Source organism: Suncus etruscus, chromosome 12 (genome assembly GCF_024139225.1).
Source record: "Suncus etruscus isolate mSunEtr1 chromosome 12, mSunEtr1.pri.cur, whole genome shotgun sequence".
NCBI classification, from domain to species: Eukaryota; Metazoa; Chordata; class Mammalia; order Eulipotyphla; family Soricidae; genus Suncus; species Suncus etruscus.
The window spans coordinates 51,026,333-51,033,952 of NC_064859.1; the positions used below are offsets into that span (position 1 = coordinate 51,026,333).

Sequence of the window (7,620 nt, forward strand, 5' to 3'; positions counted from 1 at the left end):
ATGGACTTTGTAGTCACCCTGTATGATCACTTATGGCAGATAGGTCTCAACTAATTATTTGATTTAGCTGTTTTACCTCACTGTGCCTGAGATTTCTCATTTGAAAGGTGAATGAGAAAATTTTGGAAGCCAGTTTAAGTAAAATACAGAAGATCAAATGAGATAATATGTTTAAGTATGTAGGATAAGAAAGACAGTACAATAGTTAGGGTGCATACCTTGTACATGGCCCACTTGAGTTAAATTCCTTAGCATCACATATATCAATGGCATTTTATATATCAACCCTCAAGGAATGATCCCTAAATACAGAATCAGTTATAATCTTTGAGTACTATGGATGGCACGTTGTGACATACGACTGGGATTCCCTAATATTAACTCATATTATTTCCTTAGTGTGCATTATCTAATGAACACTAGCATTGCTTTGGCTAGATAAATGAATTCTGAGCTCCATGTCAGAAAATTTCTATTATTAAAGATAACATTGGTTATTTTATAAAAACCTTTACATTACTGAAGAAGGACATATCAATAGAAAATAGCAAATTTCACCAAAGAATATTTTTTAAGCCATTCCCAGGGATTGCACAATTTTCTTTGTAACTTTCTTTTCACTTTGGGGGACCAAAAAGGTCTTTTATGAAGGAGATTCAGAATAAAGGAACAGACCTCATCTTTAATAGCTATACTTATTTCTGTCTAATCTCAGAAGTTATGTCTATCCAGAAAAGAAATGAGATACAGAGAAAATTAAGAATGCAAGTAGAATATTGATATCAGTTTTTATAGGCACTTGAATGGTATCTCAAAAAATTTAGAGACCATTTAAAGGTACCTCCTATTATTTACAGTCTCTCTTCCTGAGTAAAATAGTGGTGGCATTAATCCCATCTGGAATTACAGGGCCTTTCTATGTTTGATGCCTCCAGAAACTTAGAACACAACACCAACCAAAGAAAAATATATGGACAGACATAAATTAGACCTTTTCCCCATTAGGATGCATCCATGCATCATACCTTATAAATTTAGATTATACCTCTACTGCCACCATGTGATAGAATGATTTTTAGTGAAGATATCCTAAAATAGAGAGTCAAAAAAAAAAACTCAGAGCTCAAGGAGTTTTCAAGGAAAAAGCCCTTAATCCTTTTCTCTGTGAAGGAATGCCACACTTTCTCAATTTGGTGATTACAACAAAGATTTGGGACTCACTCTCAGTTATTCATATAGAAATAGGCAGAATGCAGAATACTGTAAAGAACATGAAAATAGCACCAAACTATGAAGAAGTATCAGCCATGAAGACAAAAATTACTACACACTACTTTTTTTTAATATGAAAAGCTTCACAAATTTGCATGTCATCCTTGCGCAGGGGCCATGCTAATCTCTGTATCATTCCAATTTTCGTATATGTGCTGCCGAAGCGAGAACTACACACTACTGTTATATCCCTTTGACTTACTTGGAAATTCGAGGAGTATGAATCCTTTATAGATCACTGAATCAGCTCCTGACCTGGCTCTTAATATAGATTTCTCAGTTTCTCAGTCAGAATATAACGATTCCATATTTCCCCAACTCTGGGAAGGGCATGTGTCTTGTCTTTGGTGTTCCTCAATTGTGCTCTGCTCCTTTTTACCACCCCCAACCTCTCTCCCTAAGCATTACCTCTATCCCAAACTTCTCCTACTACCTGCAAAATGTCTCCAGCTGCTCCTTCATCCTCCGTTGTCTGCATTTTATTTAAACCTATGTGCCTATTTTCAAGTCTAGTCTAAAAACTCAGCTTGTGTAAAAACAAAAAAGAGGAAGTAACTCACGTTAAGTTGCTAAAAGTGATAAAACCTCTATTTTGTTTCTACTGTGGCATCTTTCTGTCGAACAGATTAATAGACTTTAAAAACAGACTAGATCTGCTGAAGAAGTATTTAAAGTCAGAGAGTAAAAATATAGGGGTGAACCTATCCTGTTTTGAAGTCTGGGAGGGAAGGCAAAAGAGTGACAGGCAAAAATAGTAGAACTGAGAGAACTGTAGAAGAATGAACTCCAATACCTTACATATACCCAAATGCCTGCACTAATGTGGTGGAAAAGTACTTGATTGAGTAGAGCTCAGAATATAATATATTTGGGGAATAATGGGACTTAGGGCCAGACAGTTCTACCATTACTAGATACACACAGTTCTTCAAAGGATCTTTGAAATCATTTGAAAGCTGAGTAATGAGTGTGCAAGATGAGGGCAAATCTCAAGGGAGGGCATTACAAATGACGAAGTGAGCACAGGCATTTCAGTGGCTATTGGTGGTACAATAAACCAGTAACCAAGAGCCGAGAGTGTACATTTTATCCAAAGTCAGCAGAGACCCAGATGGCCATTTCAACATCTCAGCACGTCATAGATCCCTTTTCTTCTATCCACATAAATTACCAGAATCCAGAGGAAGAGAGGAATAATATCCTAAATCACTTGAGTACATAGTCAAAATGATCTAGAGAGCCTGCAACTAAATAGAAAATATAACTCTATATACAGAAGTTATATATAGAAAAGAGTGTCTATAGATGTGTAAATACAAAATTGATTTTATATCAAAAATGATGTCGAAAATGACAGAATTTGCTTGGAATTAGTTATACTAATAAGGCATAATGGGGTCTTCAAGAAGGCCTATAACACAAAAGAATAAAATTGTGCCTTTAAATAATTACAAAAAATTTGTATTTGGGTTCAGTCATCAAATGACCACCACCCTTCACCATTGTAACTTTTTCCCACCACTAATGTTCCCCTGTCTTCGGGACAGATATTTTATTTTTTTCTCTCTCTCATTATCATTGTCATGGTAGCTGCTTGTGCAGTTATTTCTCTTACTGTGCTCACCACTCTTCGTGGTAAGCTTCATATCAAGATCTGGTCCTTTAGCCCACATCTCTATAGTTTCTGGGTATTATTACCATACTGTTTTTGTATTTTTCTTAAGTCCCACAGATGAGTAAGACTGTTTTCTCTCTCTCTCTCTTTCTCTCTCTCTCTCTCTCTCTCTCTCTGTGTGTGTGTGTGTTTCTCTCTCTCTTATTTCTTTCAACATGATAGTCTCCAATGTATAGGCAAATTTCATGACTTCATTTTTTTCTAACAGCTGCATAATATTTCGTTGTGTAGATGTACCACTGTTTCTTCAGCCACTAATCTGTTGTTGGGAATCTGAGTTGTTTCCAGATTCTGGCTATTGTAAATAGTGCTGCAATGAACATAGGAGTGCAGAGGGCATTTTTGAATTGTGTTTTCGTGTTCAAAGACTATATCCCTAGGAGTGGTATTGCTGGATCAGATGAGAACTCAGTATCTAGCTTTTTGAGAAATATTCATATTGTGTTTCAGAAAGGTTGGATTAAATGAATTTCTTTTTTGGGGGGGTCACACCCAGCAGTGCTTAGGGGCTACTCCTGGCTCTACACTCAGAAATTGCTCCCAGCAGGCTAGGGGGACCATATGGGATGCCAGGATTTGAACCACCTTCCTTCTGCATCAAGGCAAAGGCCTTACCTCCATGCTATCTCTCCGACCCCTAAATGACATTCTTATCAGTAGTGGATGAGAGTTCCTTTCTATCACATGAACAGCAACACTGGTTGTTCTTTGTGATGTGTGCCAGTCTCTGTGATGTGAGATATTTATTTTTATTTTTATTTGCATCTCCCTGATGACTAGTAATGTAGAGTATTTTTATGTGCCTCTTGGCCATCAATATTTCTTCTCTGAGGAAATGTCTGTTTATTTCTTCTCATTTTTTGATGGGTTTAGATTCGGTTATATGTTCAGTTCTATCAGTACCTTGTATATCTTAGATATTAGCCCCTTATCTGATGGATATTGAGTAAATAGTTTCACTCATACCATGAGTGACATTTGTACCCTAGTTGCTGTTTTCTTTGAAGTGCAGAAACTTTGTAGTTTAAGATAGTCCTATTTGTTTATATATGCTTCCACTTGTTTGGACAGAGGTATTTACTTTTTGAAGATAAATTTAGTTTCAAAGTAATGGAGTATTTTGCCTATGTTTTCTTCCATATACCTTATAATTTCAGGTTTTATATCAAGGTCTTTAGTCCATTTGTATTTGCCCTTTGTGCATGACATTAGATAGAGGACTGAGTTCACTCTTTTGCATGTGGCTGACCAGTTGTCCCAACAATACTTGCTAAAGAAGTTTTTCTTGCTCCATTTTGTGTTTTTTGCTCCTTTATCAAGATTGATTGATTGTATGTTTGGGGAACACTCTCTGAATACTCAAGTCTATTCCATTGACATGAGGGTCTGTCTTTCAGTATTATGCTGTTTTAATGACTATTGCTTTGTAGTACAATTTAAAGTAGGGGGAAATGATGCCTCCCGTCTTCTTTTTCCTAAGAGTTGTTTTAGCTATTAGTAGGCATTTAGCATTCCAAATGAATTTCAGGACTGTTTCACCTACTTCTTTGAAGAATGACATGGGTATCCTTAGAGGGATTGCATTAAATTTGTATAGTGTTTTGGGGACTATTTCCATTCTAATCCATTATAATCCCCCAATCCATGAACTGGGTATGTGTCTTCATTTACTTATGTCCTCTCTTATTTCTTGAAGCAGTGTTTTGTAGTTTTCTTTTTAGAGGTCCTTCACCTCTGTAGTTAAGTTGACTCCAAGGTACTTGCATTTGTGTGACAATAATGTGAATGGGATTGTTTTTTTAATGTCCATTTCTTCTCTATCATTATTTGTGTATAAGATGGCCATTGATTTTTGTGAGTTAATGTTATAGCCTGCTATTCTTTCCATGAGCTTTATGGTAGAGTCTGTAGGATTTTCTAGATATAGTATTATGACATTTGCAACCAGTGAAAGCTTGACTTCTTCCTTTCTTATCTGGATACCCTTGATATCCTTTTCTTTTTCTTTTGCTATGGACAGTACTTCTAGTACTATCTTGAATAAAATTGGTAATGGGGACAGCCTTGTCTTGTGCCAGCTTAGAGGAAAGGCTTTCAATTTTTCCCCATTGTGGGTAATATTTGCCATGGATTTGTGGTAAATGGCCTTGAGTATATTTAAAAAAGTTTCTTCCATTCCCATCTTGTAGAGATTTTTATCATAATGGGTGTTGGTCCTTATCAAATGCTTTTTCTTTATTGATATAATCATGCCTATTCACTCAGAGATCATTCCTGGCAGGCTCAGGGAACTATATAGGATGCTTGGCATCAAACCCAGGTGTACATGACAAATGCCCTACCCACTGTGATACTGCTCCAGCCCCAGATGATGTGATTAGCAAGGATAGTGTTTCTTGCTCAGGATATTCCAAGGGGATCACAGGTAAATTTTGCAGAAATGAGAGGTCCTGACACAAAACGGGGGCCCAATCAGTTGAACAAGGAGGGCAAAAGAAAGAAAACAATTTTGGAAGGGTACCACAATCTGAAAAAGTTTAACAAACAATGGATTAGGACATTCATAAATGGCATTACTATTCACATCAAAGAGACTCCATAGAGCTCTCTAACCTCCTCCTCCTCTATGTAAAGAGACAAGAAGAAGATGACAGGCCACAGCCTGGAAATGGAGATCTTTGACAAGAATCACATCGTGTTGGCATCCTATCCCAAATTTTCAGTCTCTACAGCTATGAGAATGAAATTGTAATTCTTTGCAAGCAACATCAAATGTCCTTTGTTATCAAAGCCTGAATGATGCATACAGTGACTAAAATGAAACTAGTAATATCAGGGGCATCCATAGAATGCCCATCTCTAGATAACCCAGACTCTTTGGTCCATATTAAGGGGCTTATAGGCCAGGTTTCACTGCCCTCTGCTGGTGCTCTGATCTCCACATTCTGCATATACTCCTCCACCATTTAGTGCTGCCTCCCAAACCTGACCACTGTTTCAAAGTAGTTGAATTAGAATCTCAATGGTTTAATTTTCCTTCCCAACAGAGAGAGTAAAAATTATTGTAAAAATGTAAAAATAAATCATTCTGTCCAGAAATGCAGAAGGAGTAAACTAGCTCTTGCCACTAGGAATAAACTAGATCTGTGATTTTTTAAATGGAAAGTTTAAAAAAAAAAAAAAAAAAAAAAAAAAACCTCCTTTCTGGAATGTCATCCTAGACTGAAGTGCACTGCCCTTAACTGACAGCAACTGATGGTCTTGCCCAAGCTACAAGGATCCTGCCTCCAGCTCCTGTCAAATTGGGCTGGCAACCCAGCAACCAGCGGTGCTTTACAGGATCAAGGGTGAGAACTCTCCACCGCACTCCTGTGGAGAGAAACATTAACATGTGGAAAGGGGACTCAAGGGCAGAAGGGAGGGGACCATTAGCACTGGGGTCACTTCACCAGACTGACAAGCCAGCACAGGGGCAGGAGAAAGGAAGGCAAGAATAGCAAATAGACAGCACATTTAAAAAGAAAGGAAAGAAAAACAAATCGGGGGGATGGGGATGGAGGAGTGCTATTCTCTTGACATAAAGTCACAGAAGAGTCACAGATTTGATGAGCCACTATACACTCACTTGCATTTCCCTTTGTGCATGATCTGAGGTTAAAAAGGAGCAGACACTTCCTCACTCCTCTGGGCTTTTAGAAAAAGACACTAGAAAATTCTGGTTTAAAACATTGGGATTGACTTTTAGACAAGGAAGAACATGGTGGTTGCCAAACCACTGGGATGATCCACTATTGAGAAAATCCTAGGGAAGCAGAGAGCACATTGGGACTAGGAGAAAAGGGGAATCCATGGAACTCATGGCCAGCTACCTGGGACAGTCCTAAATGATACCACAGGGCTTAGTGTCCTTGAAATTTTGTTTGAAGTTTTGTATGCAAAGAGAAAATAATTGTCAAAAGTATGCGATTTTTGATCTATCATGACTAAGGGGCCAGTTGGTGCCATGCTGATTACAAAAAAAAAAAAAAATCTACAGTACCTTGGAGTTCTCTGTTCAAGGCTGAATAGCAGAATCTTGGAGGTTTGAACAGAGCCCTCTGCTATATGAAGATATCCACAGTGATAGAAATAAAGGGAATAATCACCAGTCTTTAATAGCTCCTTTCTCAGTTAATATTACCACCCCTCTTTGAAAGTCCCCCCCAACTTCCACAGATCATTGCCCCAAGGGTTTTCTTTTTTTCTGTTTGAGCTCCTGAAACATCTTCCCAGCTGAAAGTTTAGGCTGGAAACCCAAACCTCTTCTTAGATAGTTTAACAAGAGGACCAAGGGCAGAAAGGTTATACAAAAAGTTTAACAAGAGGAGTAGGAACAGGAAAGTCACAGAAACTACCAGGACCCTCCTCCCAGGGCAAATGTGAGACAGGTATAAACTGAGAATCAAATTGTGAAAATTATCAAAGTCAAAAAACCATGGTCACCATCATCTAAAGTCAGGGTTAGCCTCAAAATAAGTGAGTCCTGGGGAGACAAACTCAACATAGATAATACACAAGGTACTCATTATGCAGGGTAAAACCCTCTGCTCAGTTAGGAATTTAGTTCATCTGACACATAGGCCCAACCTCAAGAATAGGTTTCTAAACAAATAATAAGTTCTAACATCAAATAA

At 37.8% G+C, this 7,620-nt stretch overlaps 1 non-coding gene across 1 annotated transcript; it reads right to left on the bottom strand.

The window, feature by feature from the left end:
• Positions 1-1,339: 1,339 nt before the first annotated feature.
• Positions 1,340-1,443, bottom strand: LOC126025231 (U6 spliceosomal RNA). The gene has a single exon (XR_007501273.1). It is a non-coding gene; the product is annotated as a U6 spliceosomal RNA (small nuclear RNA).
• Positions 1,444-7,620: the final 6,177 nt, after the last annotated feature.